At 42.7% G+C, this 14,168-nt stretch overlaps 1 protein-coding gene across 24 annotated transcripts in view; it reads left to right on the top strand.

Annotated features, from left to right (window-relative positions):
- Positions 1 to 1,211: 1,211 nt before the first annotated feature.
- The window catches only part of SYTL2 (synaptotagmin like 2), an 80,368-nt gene continuing 67,411 nt past the window's right edge, over positions 1,212 to 14,168 (top strand). For 12 of the 24 annotated variants that reach the window (XM_087966049.1, XM_087966050.1, XM_087966044.1 and 9 more), the window contains exon 1: positions 1,212 to 1,430. The gene's annotated coding sequence lies outside the window, so the exon portion shown is untranslated. Of the gene's footprint in view, positions 1,431 to 8,459; positions 8,529 to 14,168 lie in introns of all 24 variants that reach the window. The other 12 variants (XM_087966052.1, XM_087966045.1, XM_087966043.1 and 9 more) reach the window with 3 other exon arrangements.

Raw genomic sequence — 14,168 nt, 5'->3', positions numbered from 1 at the left:
CTCCTGCTTTTCTTTCCTCCCCCCTCCTTTTCTTTTTCTTTCCTCCCTCCTTTCTTTCCTCCCTCCCCCTTTTCTTTCTTTCTTTTGTTCCTCCCTCCTTTTTTTTCTTTCCTCCTTCCCTTTCTTTCTTTCCTCCCCTTTTCCTTTTTTCTTTCCTTTCCTTTTTCCCTCCCTTTCTCCCACCGTTTCTTTCTTTCTTTTCTTTCTTTCCTCCCTCTCTTCTTTAATTTCTTTTTCTTTTCTCTTTTCTTTCTTCCCTCATGCTTTTCTTCTTCTTTCCTCCCTCCCTCCTTTCATTCTTTTCTTTCTTTCTTTCTTTCTTTCTTTCTCCCTCCCTTTCTCCCACCTTTTCTTTCTTTCTTTCTTTCTTTCTTTCTTTCTTTCTTTCTTTCTTTCTTTCTTTCTTTCTTTCTTTCTTTCTTTTCTTTCTTTCTCCTCCCTTTCTCCCACCTTTTCTTTCTTTCTTTCTTTCTTTCTTTCTTTCTTTCTCCCTCCCTTTCTCCCACCTTTTCTTTCTTTCTTTCTTTCTTTCTTTCTTTCTTTCTTTCTTTCTTTCTTTCTTTCTTTCTTTTCTTTCCTTTCCTTTCCTTTCTTTCCTTTGTTTCTTTCTTTCTCCCTCCCTTTCTCCCACCTTTTCTTTCTTTCCTCCCTCCCTCCTCCTTTCTTTTACTTTCTCTTTCTTTCTCACTGTTACAGCTTTCTCAAGGATGTGTCCGAAAAATATAATCATTTCCACCTGATCACTGCGTCGGACAACTCTTTTTGAGTTCCTCTTCTTTTGATGATCCATTGCTTTCCCCGCCCTCCTTGGCTGACCCCCATGTTCTCAGGCGTCAAAGTCCAAAAGGCTCTTCCAAACCCTCTTTCGCTTCTTAACCAACTCTCTCCCTTTAGCGACATCGCTTTGAGGGGCGGGGCTCCATTGGGGCCGTAAGCCGAGGACCCGCCCGTACCCGTCTTTCATTCTAGGAACGGTCACCCCAAATCAAGTAGGAGCGCTCCCCAAAATCCACCCCCGACGAGCAGCAGCAGCAGCAGCAGCAGCTCGGAGCGCAAAACGAAAGGAAGGGCCGGAGGTGGGGGAGGAGGAGGCGCGTTACGCAGCGGGGCGGGGGGGGGGGAGAGTCTCGGTTCTGAGTTCCAGGAGGGGCGCGGCGGGCGTCCTCCCAGTCCCCGCTGCTCTCCCATTGGCGGGGGGAGCCGAGAGGCGGGGCTGCCGAGCCGGGAACACCGGCCGAGCCCAGCCCAGCCGAGCCGAGCTGAGCTGGGCTCGCCTGCCTTTCCCCCCGCCCCCCCCCCGCCCGAAAGCAAAGACCCAACAACTCCAACCAAGTTTCCCAATTCCAGGGGCGGCTCGGTCCGCGCCGTCCAGCCCCAGCCGAGCGCAGGTGAGCTCGCCAGTGGAGGCGGCTTTCCAGGTGTGTTTCCAGGTGTGTTTCCGCGGGCGTGGCCAGGCGATGGAGGAAGAGTGGGGGGGCGGTGTGGTGGTGGGTGGTGGTGGTGGGGAGAAGCCGCTTTCCCACCTGCAAACTCGCCGCTTCCAGTGGCCGATCGGATCTCCGCGTCCTCGGCGGCTTTCCGGACAACTTATTTTTTGGAGGGGTGGGTGGAGGGTGGAAACTTGCACTCCCAAGCTGGCTTCCCCAAGCTGGCGCTCGCCGGATGCATTTCAGGGATTCCTTTTTCTAACAGTATCCCAACTGGAGAAATGCACTCAAACTCTTGGTGGGGGAGGGGGGTTTGCCAGTAGAAGCTTTGGACTGCCCACCTGTCAGAAAAATGGTGTAGTAGAGCCTCCTGCTTGGGCAGGGGGGTTGGGCTAGATGACCCACAAGGTCCCTTCCAAGTCTTGTTCATCTAAAGCGGCCGGAGCGGCGGCGGCGACTCCTTTCCTTCCCTGGGTCGAGCTGGCTCAGAGCGATGGGAGTTATTGGAGAGGATGGGAGCACTCCGGGGTTGAAGGGTACGGCGGAGCGGTTCTGCGTCTCGGCCGGGGTTTGGACGGGACGGTAAACCATGGTTTGCCAGGAAAAAGTGTGTATTCACTTGGGACCGGGTTTCACACGGCTCCGGGAATCCAGAAAGACACCACCCCTGGGCCGGAGACTTGTAAGCGACTCCGGTTCTTAAACTGGATGCGATGCGCAATTTTCTAACCGGGGATACGTTGACGGCTTTCAGTTTTTAAATAGCTGTAATTTTGCGCACAGGCTGTTTTTTTTGTTTTGTTTTGTTTTGTTTTGTTTGGTTTAGCATATATATATATATATATATATATATATATATATATATATATATATATATATATATATATATATATATATATATATATATATATATATATATATTGTTTACATATAAATATATTGAATACAGTCTAATTGGCCACGGCATTCCAATTGCCATAAAACAGAAGTAAAAACAGAATAACATATATGCAAATGTATACATACAAATGTTTGTACAGAAATTTCTGACCATCATGTAATACGGTAGCTCCTCTATCATTCTAATACTTACATTCTTCTACCAATAATACAAATAGTGTCTCTTTCCAAGTCCTCCTCACTTCATTCTTTCACTTTCAAATTTCTACCGCCTGTTTCTAACCATTGATAAAACCTATTCCATGTTGAACAGTGTTTGGTATCTGCTTTATCTTTTATTTTTAGTGCTAGTCTGTCCATTTCCGCACAGTCTAGTATCTTCCTTATCATCTCATACTCTAATGGAGTGTTTTTGTTCTTCCACTGCTGCACATATACAATTTACATGCAATTTCTCTATATCTATCTATCTATCTATCTATCTATCTATCTATCTATCACATCTATCTCTATCTCTATCTCTATATATCATCTATCTATCTATCTATCTATCTATCTATCTATCTATCTATCTATCTATCTATCTATCTATCTATATCTGTCTCTGTCTCTCTCTCACTATCTAGCTATCTCTATTTTTGTGTCTCTGTGTCTATATCTATCTATCTATCTATCTATCTATCTATCTATCTATCTATCTATCTATCTATCTATCTATCTATCTATCTATCTATCTATCTATCCAATCATATCTATCTATCTATCTATCTATCTATCTATCTATCTATCTATCTATCTATCTATCTATCTATCTATCTATCATCTATCTATCTATCTATCTATCTATCTATCTATCTATCTATCTATCTATCTATATTTGCGAAATACCACTCATGCATCATCACAAAATCTCCAGAACCGTAAAGCCTACAAACTTGAAATTTGGCACTATGTCCCTCTTGGCTTCTAGGTGCTCACTAAGAAAGGATTTTTCGAAATGACCATCTGAGCATTAGTATTTCCTATATTATTATTACTAACATTACTAGCTCTGATGCTAAGGAGTTCTACTCCCTACCTGAAAAGAAATCTGTCCCAAATGCAAAACATAAGCAGAGGAGAGGAGTTTCGTTTCAGTTTTAGTTTCACAGCACCAAGCAGCTTTAGTACAGAACAGTTGAGCTAAGCCACGGCCAGACTCCTTACTGTCTCCTTGCTCACCCAGCAAATACTGTTTCAGTTTCCAAACAGCCCTCAACTTTCTCACACACTGACAGGACACTAGCCAGATGAATACTGATGGATGCTGGTAGGCAGAGGCATATTTCCCGCCCCCTTATTTTCCTCCCCCAAAACTAAGCCAGATCACATACTTTCGTAGCGAAGCACAGGTATCCAGCTAGTATTAAATATATTGTCCCTTTGTCATAACCCTCTGATGTGATACCTAGTAAAAACAGTTCTGGTTTGAAATCTATATGTTTTTTTGGTCTTTTTTTTTTTTTAGCCACGCATGTATTTGAGTCCAAAATTTTCTTGCCTTTATGCAAGTCCACCACATGTGGTAATATGTACCAGGTAATTGTTGACATTTCCAACAGGCTGGGGACATATTTTTGTACATTTTAGCTAATTTTGCTCGGGGCAGATGCCATCTCTAGAACATTAGCGCACAGGCTGGTTTTTAAAACCTGCTTTGGAGGTTCTTCGAAATTGTTTTTGGATGGACTGGGTTTTCTGAAGGGTTGCTGGTAATTTATTATCAATTTGTTGGGTTTATATTCCACTTTTTCTATGGAACATGAAGAGGGGTGGGATTCCTCGTTTTAAAAATCTCAGTCCAACCCTAAGAGAGCGATTGAGTCAAATGACTTGGGATCCTCTCTAAACTCCTTCTCTGTTACAGGCAGTCCTCGAACCTATGTCCACCCTTGAACTCAGCGTTTCTAAACGAGACAGGTGTTAAGTGTGTTTTGCCCCACTTTGTGACCTTTCTGGCTACCGTTGTTAAGTGAATCACGGCAGTGGTGAGGTTATTATACATGGTTGTTGAGTGAATTTGGCTTCCCCATTGACTTTGCTTGCCAGAAGGTTTGTAAAGGTGATCGCATGATCACAGGATTCTGCAGCCATCATAAATGTGAGTCAGTTGCCAAGTGTCTGAATTTTGATGATGTGAGCATAGAATCAGAATTGGAATAGAGCCGGAAGGGACCTTGAAGGTCTTCTAGTCCAGCCTGAGATGACCCAGGGTGGGATACAAAACAAACACAGTCACAGAAAACAAGTGAAGCCCCTTTTATTCCTTCACTTTGCTTCTAAGCTCTGAATATTCTTGACAGAAGCCAAAAAAACTCCCACACAAACAGTTACAAGAAGAAGGGAAAAAAAGCAACACAAACCAGGCAAGATAAGGGCTGGAGGACATCCGCAGATAACACACACTGGGAAGGACGCCAAACTCAGAGGAACCATAAACTAGAGATATTTCCACGCTTTGTTTCCAGCGCTCACCCATATGCAGGTCCCTCCTCTTATCCAGTTGTCACAGCTGCAGCCCATGAAGACGATCAAGGCCCTCTCCTCCCGAGTAGACTACACCTCTCCCTTATCCTCTCCTCCCTGCATGCCCTAGGATGGGGAGGGGATGGGCCTGGTTCTTCCTCTGACTGCCCAGCCAGCCTCTGCCCTTCCCCAGCCTCCTCCACAACCTCCGGAGCCAAACTTCCACTCCCTGTGGGCTGTTCCTCCTCTCCCCCAGAGTCAGTCTCCACCAGGGGCATGACATGGCCCCTGCTCATGCAACAGACCCTATACCATTTCAGACAAGTGACTGTCCAGTCTCTTTTTAAAAACCTCTAGTGATGAAGCATCCACAGCTTCTAAAGGCCAGCTGTTACACTGGTTAATTGTCCTCACTGTTAGGAGTGAAATTAATTTCTCCTTAATTCCAGGTTGCTTCTCTCGTTGATTAGTTTCCATCCATTGTTTCTTGTCCTGCCTACAGGTGCTTTGGAAAATAAGTTGTCCCCTTGCTCTTTATGGCAGCCCCTCAAATGCTGGAATACTGCTATCATGTCCCCCGCTAGTCCTTCTTATCTTTAGAGTAGCCAAACCCAAACCCTGCAACCGTTTTTGATATGTTTTTGTCTTCAGGTCCTTAAGCATCTTAGTTGCTCTTCTCTGAACTTTTTCCAAAGTGTCAACATCTTTTTTTTTGAAATGGGATGACCAGAACTGGATGCAGTATTCCTGATGTAGTCTTACCATGGATTTATAAAGAGATAATGCTGCAGTGGTCATAAGTATGAAAAATGGTCATGTCACTTTTTTTCAATACTATTTTCAAACAGTCACTAAAGGAATAGTTGTAAGTCCAGGATTACCTGTACACCACCCTGTACTAACTGGAATAATATTATTAATCTATTCATTACTGGTGTGTAGTGTTTTTTTTTTTTGTTTAATCACGATATATTTCTGTCCTGGATTCCCTGAAATAATCAAGGTAACATTGAAAACGAGCTGGGGCATTGAACAAACCCCTCAGAAGGCAGAGAGCTTTGGTACTGTTGGCAAAACAAAAAACAAAAAACCCTCCATGGGTGCATCTTCAGGATGAGAATTTGAAGAAAGTACATTTTGTCCCCTTCCCTGCCTGAACAGGAGGTTGGACTAGAAGACCTCAAAGGTCCCTTCTCATTCTGTTATTCTGAATCATGCCAGGGTAGTTGACAAACTCAGTTTTCACCCACTGTCTAAATAAATGTAAGCAAATGGATCTAGACAATACACTGTTCACAAAGCACTTGTGTATGTAAACTGAAAATGTATAAATAAACTGTTAAAAAAAAATAGGGAACAAAACAGCCACAAGATTATATACATAGTAAACAGCATTTCTCCCCTCCTCCTTCAGATTGGACATTGGAAATGCAAGGTCTGGGCATATCTAAGCATACCTAAACTCTGACGCAGTGGCTTAGTGGCTAAGACGCCGAGCTTGTCAATCAGAAAGGTTGGCAGTTTGGCGGTTCGAATCCCTAGCACCACGTAACAGAGTGAGCTCCCGTTCCTTGTCCCAGCTTCTGCCAACCTAGCAGTTCGAAAGCATGTAAAAATGCAAGTAGAAAAATAGGGATCCCTTTGGTGGGAAGGTAAAGCGTTCCATGTGCCTACAGCGTTTAGTCATGCCGGCCATATGACCACGGAGACATCTTCGGACAGCGCCGGCTCTTCGGCTTTGTCACGGAGATGAGCCCCGCTCCTAGAGCCAGAAACAAACAGCATATATGTGTAAGGGGAACCTTTACCTTTCTTTAAACTCTGAAAAAGTTTCTAGAAGTTTTGTATTCATGTTCGAAATTGTGATTGTGATGTCTTTGATCGTCCAAATGATGGCGACATGCTTATGATGTCACAACATTAAAGAATTCCAGGTCTATCTGGGCTTAAAAGTATACATTTTGGGCTACTTTCAAGAGTTGCTGGTCTAGAGTTGGGATCTCAGTCGTGGTCGTAAGTTGAGAATTACCTGTAGTCCAGGTAATTTTACAAGGTAACCCCATTTCCCTTTCTTAAATCCAGATATGCTTGGCCTTGCAGTCAGTAACCTCAGATGGTTCAGTTTATGAGATTTGTCCTGCAAGTCTCACAAAATGGAAAAAGTGAGATAACAAGGGGGAAATACATACCATTTTACTCACCTTGCAGGAATGGAGACAATTTTGAACAAAGTCTGTGAGACATGTGTGTTCTTGTTGTTGCTTCTGGGAATGGTGTTTGAGTCAGAAAATTAACAACAGGTCTTATCAAACATGTTCTTCAGAGAATGTCCAGGACCACCTGCTGCTTGGATATCAAATATAGATTCCTTTCCTTTCTTTCTCTTCTTTTAGATTTGTTTAATTTTAGGGTTGGGGAGGAGACAGGGAAACCTGGCTTGTTGCAAAGAAGAATTTTATGTTTCTGGCATTATTCCTGATCTGAATGGGGTTCAACTTCACCTTAAATCAGGTTTCTCCACACCTTGGCAACTTTAAGACTTGTGGACTTCCACTCCCAGAATTCCTCTGCCAGGTCTGATTTGAGGTCCATGAGTCTTAAAGTTAAAGCCAAATTTGGAGACCCCACCTCCCCTTATAAATCAGGAGGTTCTCTTTGGTGCTGGACAGCTCCGTTACATAATTGATGGGAGGAAATGTTGACTTTTACAGGTGGTCCTTGAGTTATGACCATCATGGAGAGGTTCCATTTTGGTCATGATGTCCATAAAATGGATTATCACATAACCGGACCTGATTTTATGATCTTTTTTATTTATGTATTTATTTTTAATTTTAATTATAAGAATGCAACACAGTGTAGCCGTTCTGGCGTTACAATTGTTATACATATATAAATGTTACTTCACCATTTACAATTCTCTTTTTTGATACATTGTTCACTAATTATTCTAATCATTATAGCATGTTCTGACCTTGCCTTCTTCTATGCAACCACTGATAGAATTTATTTTCCTTATTATCTCTGTTTCTGGCGGTATGCTTTCCTTCTTCCAGTATTGCAAATATATTATTCTAGCCGCCGTCAACACATATACTATTAGATAAATCAAATCCTTCCTATATCCTGGTATTATTCCTAGAAGAAAAAAATCCGGCTTAAATGGAATATACTTTCCCACCATTTGTTCCACCCATGTCTGGATCAGTCTCCAATACTTTTTTTGCAGCACTGCAGGCCCACCACATGTGAAAACATGTGCCTGATACATCTTTGCACTTCCAACAATTTGGAGATAGACTTTTGAACATTTTGGAAAGCCTTGCTGGCGGAAGATGCCACCTGTAAAACATCTTATAAGGGTTTTCCTTGTATGCCATGGCCAATGTTATTTTCTTATTGATGGTCCAAAGCTTTTGCCATTTATCCAATTTTTTTTATGGTGGTTGTTCAGCGAATGCCACAGTAGATAAGTAAATCCGTTGTTTGTTATATGGAGGTTTTTGCCAGTTTCTGGAAAAAACGTCAGAGATCACAGCCAGGTAACCCTGACGGGGACTTGGATAGAGTCTACTTCTAACCAACCTTAAGCAGAGGCCCTTTCAAAGGTTATGAATTCCTTTTCAGGGCTGAACCTCTTGTCAGTCACTCCTGCCATTGGAAGGAGAAGCAAAACTCAGCAAAACTTGTCCAGCAGTAAGTAAACAGTGAGCAAAAATGCTATTGGTGAAAGGAGGAAGCTGTTGCAAGTTGATAATTCCCTTTACAATGAAAACAGGTCAGCAAATTAAGAGAAAGGTGATTTGGTTATTTTGCAGTTTTTGTCTAAAGCTGTTGATTCATCTTGTGGTCCTTAATGAGACAGTCCTACTCTGGCTGTCCCAAGGCAGGTTACAAATGTATTAAATTGAAATAATCCAGATTGTTTTGCAAGAGTTAATGGCACTCCTCTTTCCTGTTTTTTTTTTCCTCTTCTATTTAACGACTTCTGCTGTGGGTCAAATACAATCCAAGTTGGGAATAGTATTCTTTATTTCAGGAGTCCCTTCTGCATTTTGACAAGGACATTTAGGGAGTTTTCTCTCCTTAGCAATAATTTCTGGTAGACTTTGCCCATGGTGGCCTCACCTACCATGTGGAAGGTTTGCCTTAGGTGCATGTGATTTTTTTTGGGGGGTGGGGGAGTGTTGAAAGAAGAGCCAAAGGAAGACATGAAAATTTAAAAAAAAGACATGAAGTCCTTAGCTACGTCATCCCTATCTTCAAAAAAAGTGACCCCAGTGTGGTTCATTGTGCAAATAAGCAGAGTAAAAGGATGAAAATGAAACAAGGCCATCCAGGTGACAGTTTAAGTTAGTGCAATGTATATAACCTATCCTGCATGTTAGGATAAGGTCAATGCAAAGACAGCACCCTGACATCAACAGTTCCTCCCATATCTGTCAGTCTCTCAGGGTACACCCTGGGACTGAGATGTATGAACAGACAAAACACACACACACACTTTCTCCCTCTCTCTGTAGAGTAATTCTTTCAACTTGCTTGTGTTGTTTTTCTGCACTAATTGCAGGTTTTCTAGTATCACTAATAAAACTAGTTTATCAGGAGCTGTGGGCTTGAATCTCAGCCTGCAAGCTTTCTAATTCAAGTATCAGCCTTAATGAAGCCTAATCCCAAATCTACTTTTACTCTTTCTTTCTTTCTTTCTTTCTTTCTTTCTTTCTTTCTTTCTTTCTTTCTTTCTTTCTTTCTTTCTTTCTTTCTTTCTTTCTTTCTTTCTTTCTTTCTTTCTTTCTTTCTTTCTTTCTTTCTTTCTTTCTTTCTTTCTTTCTTTCCTTCCTTCCTTCCTTCCTTCCTTCCTTCCTTCCTTCCTTCCTTCCTTCTCCTCCTCCTCTCTCCTTCTTTCTCCTTTCTCCTTCCTTCTCCTTGTGGAATTTGCAAGCCTTATGGCCTTGGATTTACAACAATTTTGCTGGAAACTTACATTTAATTCTTGTTCCTGGCAAATGATGTATGTAGTTAGACAATGGGTTTGCTTAACAACCACATTGTTGCTCAGTGACTGAAGATTTACTTAATGACCATGGTAATTTGTTTAATGACTGCTGCACAAAAAAAGTCATCAAATCGAGTTGGTCGCATGATGACCTTCTTAATGACCTGCATGACTTATAACTAGGTAATTTTGGGCTCAATAAGGGTCATCTTATGACAGTGTTGAACAAGTGGCACTTCATGAGCTACGATGGTGCAGTGGTTAGAGTGCAGTACAGCAACCTACTTTTGAAATTTGGCAGTTCAAATCCAACCAGGCTCAGCCTTCCATCCTTCTGAGGTCGGTAAAATGAGGACCCAGATTGTTGGGAGCAATATAATGAGTCTGTAAACCACTTAGAAAATGCTGTGAAGCACTGTAAAGTGGTATATAAATCTAAGTGCTCTTGCTATAACTGATCCTCAAAGTTCCAGCTGCCATGATCCCATGTTGCATAATTGGGATCTAAGCCCTTGGCAGCTAGCCCAGATTTCCAATCGTCACGTGATTGCGATTGGTGATCTTCCCTGCCGGTTTCCACAAGCAAAGTCAATGGGGAAGCCAGCAGGAAATCAACAGCCCTAATCAAGTGATGTCCTCGAATTAACTGACTATAGTGTTTTGCTTAACAATAGTAACTCTGGATTGCTGGAACTGCTGTTGCTATGCAGTGGCATGCTTTATGACCACGCCGGTTAACAATGAAAGTTCCGGTCCCTGTATATGAATGATGAGGAAAGATCTTCCGTGGTCTCCAGTAGGACTTTCATTGAAGTTGAACTCAATACTCTGTACTTCTTTTACATTTTGTGTCCAGTGAGTAGACCTTTTCTCTAAAGTGTGTGTGTGTGGGGGAATATATTTGTAGCACAGAATCAAGCATTTCTTTGTAGCATAGAACCAAGATCATGTGAAGTGTTAGTACCATTTTATAAGGTGCACTTGGACTATTGCATCCAATTTTGGTGGCCATGATATAAAAAGGTGTTGAGATGTCTAGATAAAGAGTGCAGAGCAGAGCAACAGAGATGATTAGGGGACTGGAGGCTAAAATATACAAAGAACGGCTGCAGGAATTGGGTATATCTGGTTTAATGAAAAGAAGAGGTCGAGGTGATAGATATGATAGCAGTGCTTGAATATCTCAGGGGCTGCCACAAAGAAAAGAGGAGTCAACTTATTCTCCAAAGCACCAGAAGGCAGGTCAAGAAGCAATGGATGGAAACTAATCCAAGGAGAGAAGCAACCTAGAACTAAGGAGAAATTTCCTGATAGTGAGAATAATAAACCAGTGGAATGACTTGCCTCCAGAAGCTGGAAGTTTTTAAGAAGAGATTGGAGAATGCCTTGTCCGAAATATTATAGGGTCTCCTGCTCGACTAGAGGGGTTGATTCATTGACATTATTTTTCTTAGCTTCCAATCAAGGGCTTTCAGTTCTTCTTGAGTCCAGTCCACTCTTACAGCTGTGTATCTAATAGCAATAGCACTTAGACTTATATACGCTTCACAGTGCTTGTACAGCCCTCTCTAAGCGGTTTACAGAGTCAGCATATTTGCCCCAATGATTTCCCAGGTGTTTATTGCCTTGATGGGATTTCCTCTGGTGTGTTTGGATTTTAACATCTTCTTCGCTCTCGTGGTACATTCACTTCTAACCTCCTCCTTGATTTCAGTCTGTTTGATGTTGTCAGCCTTGAAGAATGCCCAGGTATCTCTTTTGATCATCTTCATCCAAACTCTTGACCTTATTCCCAGAGGGCCGTGATGGTGAACCTATGGCACGTGTGCCACAGGTGGAACGCAAAGCCATTTGTGCCAACATGTGAGCTGCAGGCAAACTTACCTCACTGCGCATGCACGCACCTCACAGCTGATTTTCAGCCAGTTGAGGCCTTTTTTGGCCTCCCAGAGGCTTGAGGAAAGCTTCTGCAGGCTTCTGCAGGTTTTGCAGGCTGAAAACTAGCCCCTTTTAATCACTTCCTGTTTTTCTGAAAATACCAGCAGTGACGAAACGGAGCCAGTTTTCAGCCTGCAAAGCCTGCAGAATCCTTCCTCAAGCCTCTGGGAGGCCGAAAAAGGCCACAAACTGGCCGAAAATCAGCTATGAGACGCAGTGCAGGGAAGGGGCGGCAGCGGGCGGGTGGCTGGGTATTGCACGTGCATGCGTAGGAGGTATGGGAGGGTGCATTGCCTTCTGGATGCTGGCATACAAGCGCGAGCGTGCAAGCGCGCACACAATTTTTGGCACAGGAGCCCAAAAAGGTTAGCCACCACTGCCATTGGGCATCTTGATTCCTTCACTTTTCACTATTTCCCCCCTGTTTTATGGTGTAAAGAAACAGGTTGTGAGGCGTATCTTTTGTCCATTTGAACCAGCTACATAATCTGTGGCAAATATTTGGCTCTGTTCAGACATGGTCAGTCCAGATGCAATATTTGGTCATGTTAACTTGGTTGTGATAACAAACTGAATAATAGAGATAACTAACCCCATTTTCTTTTAAACTGCAAGAACCTGCATGCATGAGGAAATACCAGCCTAGGGCAATTATTATGGCTGCAGTGAGCTTAGCATGCAAATACTACGGGTTGTGGCTTGCAAATTTTTCTTCCTGAAATTATGGGGCATGAATTGTCTTATGCTTAATAGGAAGAGGAATTTCCACTTGTATAATTGCCAGGTAATCAAATTAGCGCATACAAAGTCATATGCTTTTATTCTCTTTTCCTAGCCAGCTAAATAAAATTTGCTTGAGGGATTGAAATATGGAAGGCTCTTGAACCTCCAAAAGGAATTACTCTTGCTTATTTTAATGACTTCTTGATTACTGTGTCTTTGTCAGATCTGAATCTGGGAGAGAAATGAACCTTCTTATAGAAACTGTGTGCTTTTTACCGGGCAGGTAGTCCTTGACTTCTGACCACAATTGAGCCCAAAATTTCTCTTGTTCAGTGAGACATTTGTTGAATGAGTTTTGTCACATCTTACGACCTTTCTTGCCACAGTTGTTAAGTGAGTCACTGAAGTTGATAAGTTACTAACCCAGTTGTTAAATGAAGTTGGATAACCCATGGAATTTGCTTGTCAGAAGGTCGCAAAAGGGGATCACTGACACATTGAAACTGTCATAAATATCAACCAGTTGCCAAGCATCTGAATTTAGATCGCATGGCTGTGGGGATGCCGCAAAGATGATAACTCTGAAAAACAGTCATAAGTCACCTTTTTCAGTGCTGTTGTAACTTTGAGCGGTCGCTAAATGAACTGTTGTAAGTCATGGACTACCTCTACACTGAAACCTCAACCCTGTGTATAGGTAGTCCTTGACTTAATGACTGTTGCTTAGCAACCATTCACAGTTCCGATGGACCTCCCTTCCTGTTCTGAAATTCCGTCAGAGCCCTCCAGTCATGTGATTGCGTTTTAGGCCCTGGGTATAACTGGCTCTCATTCTATAGACATGTGACCCTGTTTTATGACATTTTTCTTGAAAAGGGGCAGTTACTTCAGGATTGGGTAATTAAGGCCCCTCTACAACCTGTGGACTTCAACTCCCAGAATTCCTGGCAGCATGGCTGGCTCGGGAATTCTGGGAGTTGAAGTCCACTGTTCATAAAGAGTTCATAGTTGCTCACCCCTGCTGTAGTCATTTAATTATTAAGCTTATCTTGCTTAATAAGAAAGGCGGGGTAAGGCATTTTTAGGGACTTTGTTTTCTAAACATCAGGTTCAGTCTTACTACAGGTAGTCCTTGATTTACATCCATTCCAGAGGTGGTATTCAGCAGATTCTGACAGGTTCTGGAGAACCGGTAGTGGAAATTTCGAGTAGTGAGAAGAACTGGCAAATCCCACCTCTGACTGGCCCCACCCCCATCTATTCTCTGCCTCCCGAGTCCCAGCTGATTGGCTGGGTCTTCTTTTGTTACCCTGCACAGGAGAACGGAGCTGGAAAGCAGGTTAGTGGGGTGGGGAGGGAATGGAGATTTTGCAGTAACCTTCCCCCAGGAGTGGAGTGGGAATGAAGATTTTGCAGTATCCTTCCCCAAGCCCACAGAATTGGTTGTAATTTTTTTTTTTGAATCCCACCGCTGATCCATTCATTTTGTGACCATTTGAAGTTACAACAGCACTGAAAAAAATGGCTTATGGTCCTTGCACTTATGACCATCGTAAGAGCATCCCCATGGTCACGTAATCAACCAGCATGTATTTATGACGTATGTAGCATCCTGGGGGATCACGTGATCATCATTTGCCCCACCTTCCCAGCTGTCTCCTATCAAACAATCAAGAGGG

Source organism: Notechis scutatus, chromosome 5 (assembly GCF_049901735.1).
Source record: "Notechis scutatus isolate UNSWTSFEM ecotype Mainland chromosome 5, rNotScu1.2, whole genome shotgun sequence".
Classification (NCBI taxonomy): Eukaryota; Metazoa; Chordata; class Lepidosauria; order Squamata; family Elapidae; genus Notechis; species Notechis scutatus.
Note: the sequence above shows the minus strand (reverse complement) of the source record. Positions and strands in the feature narration are given on the sequence as shown.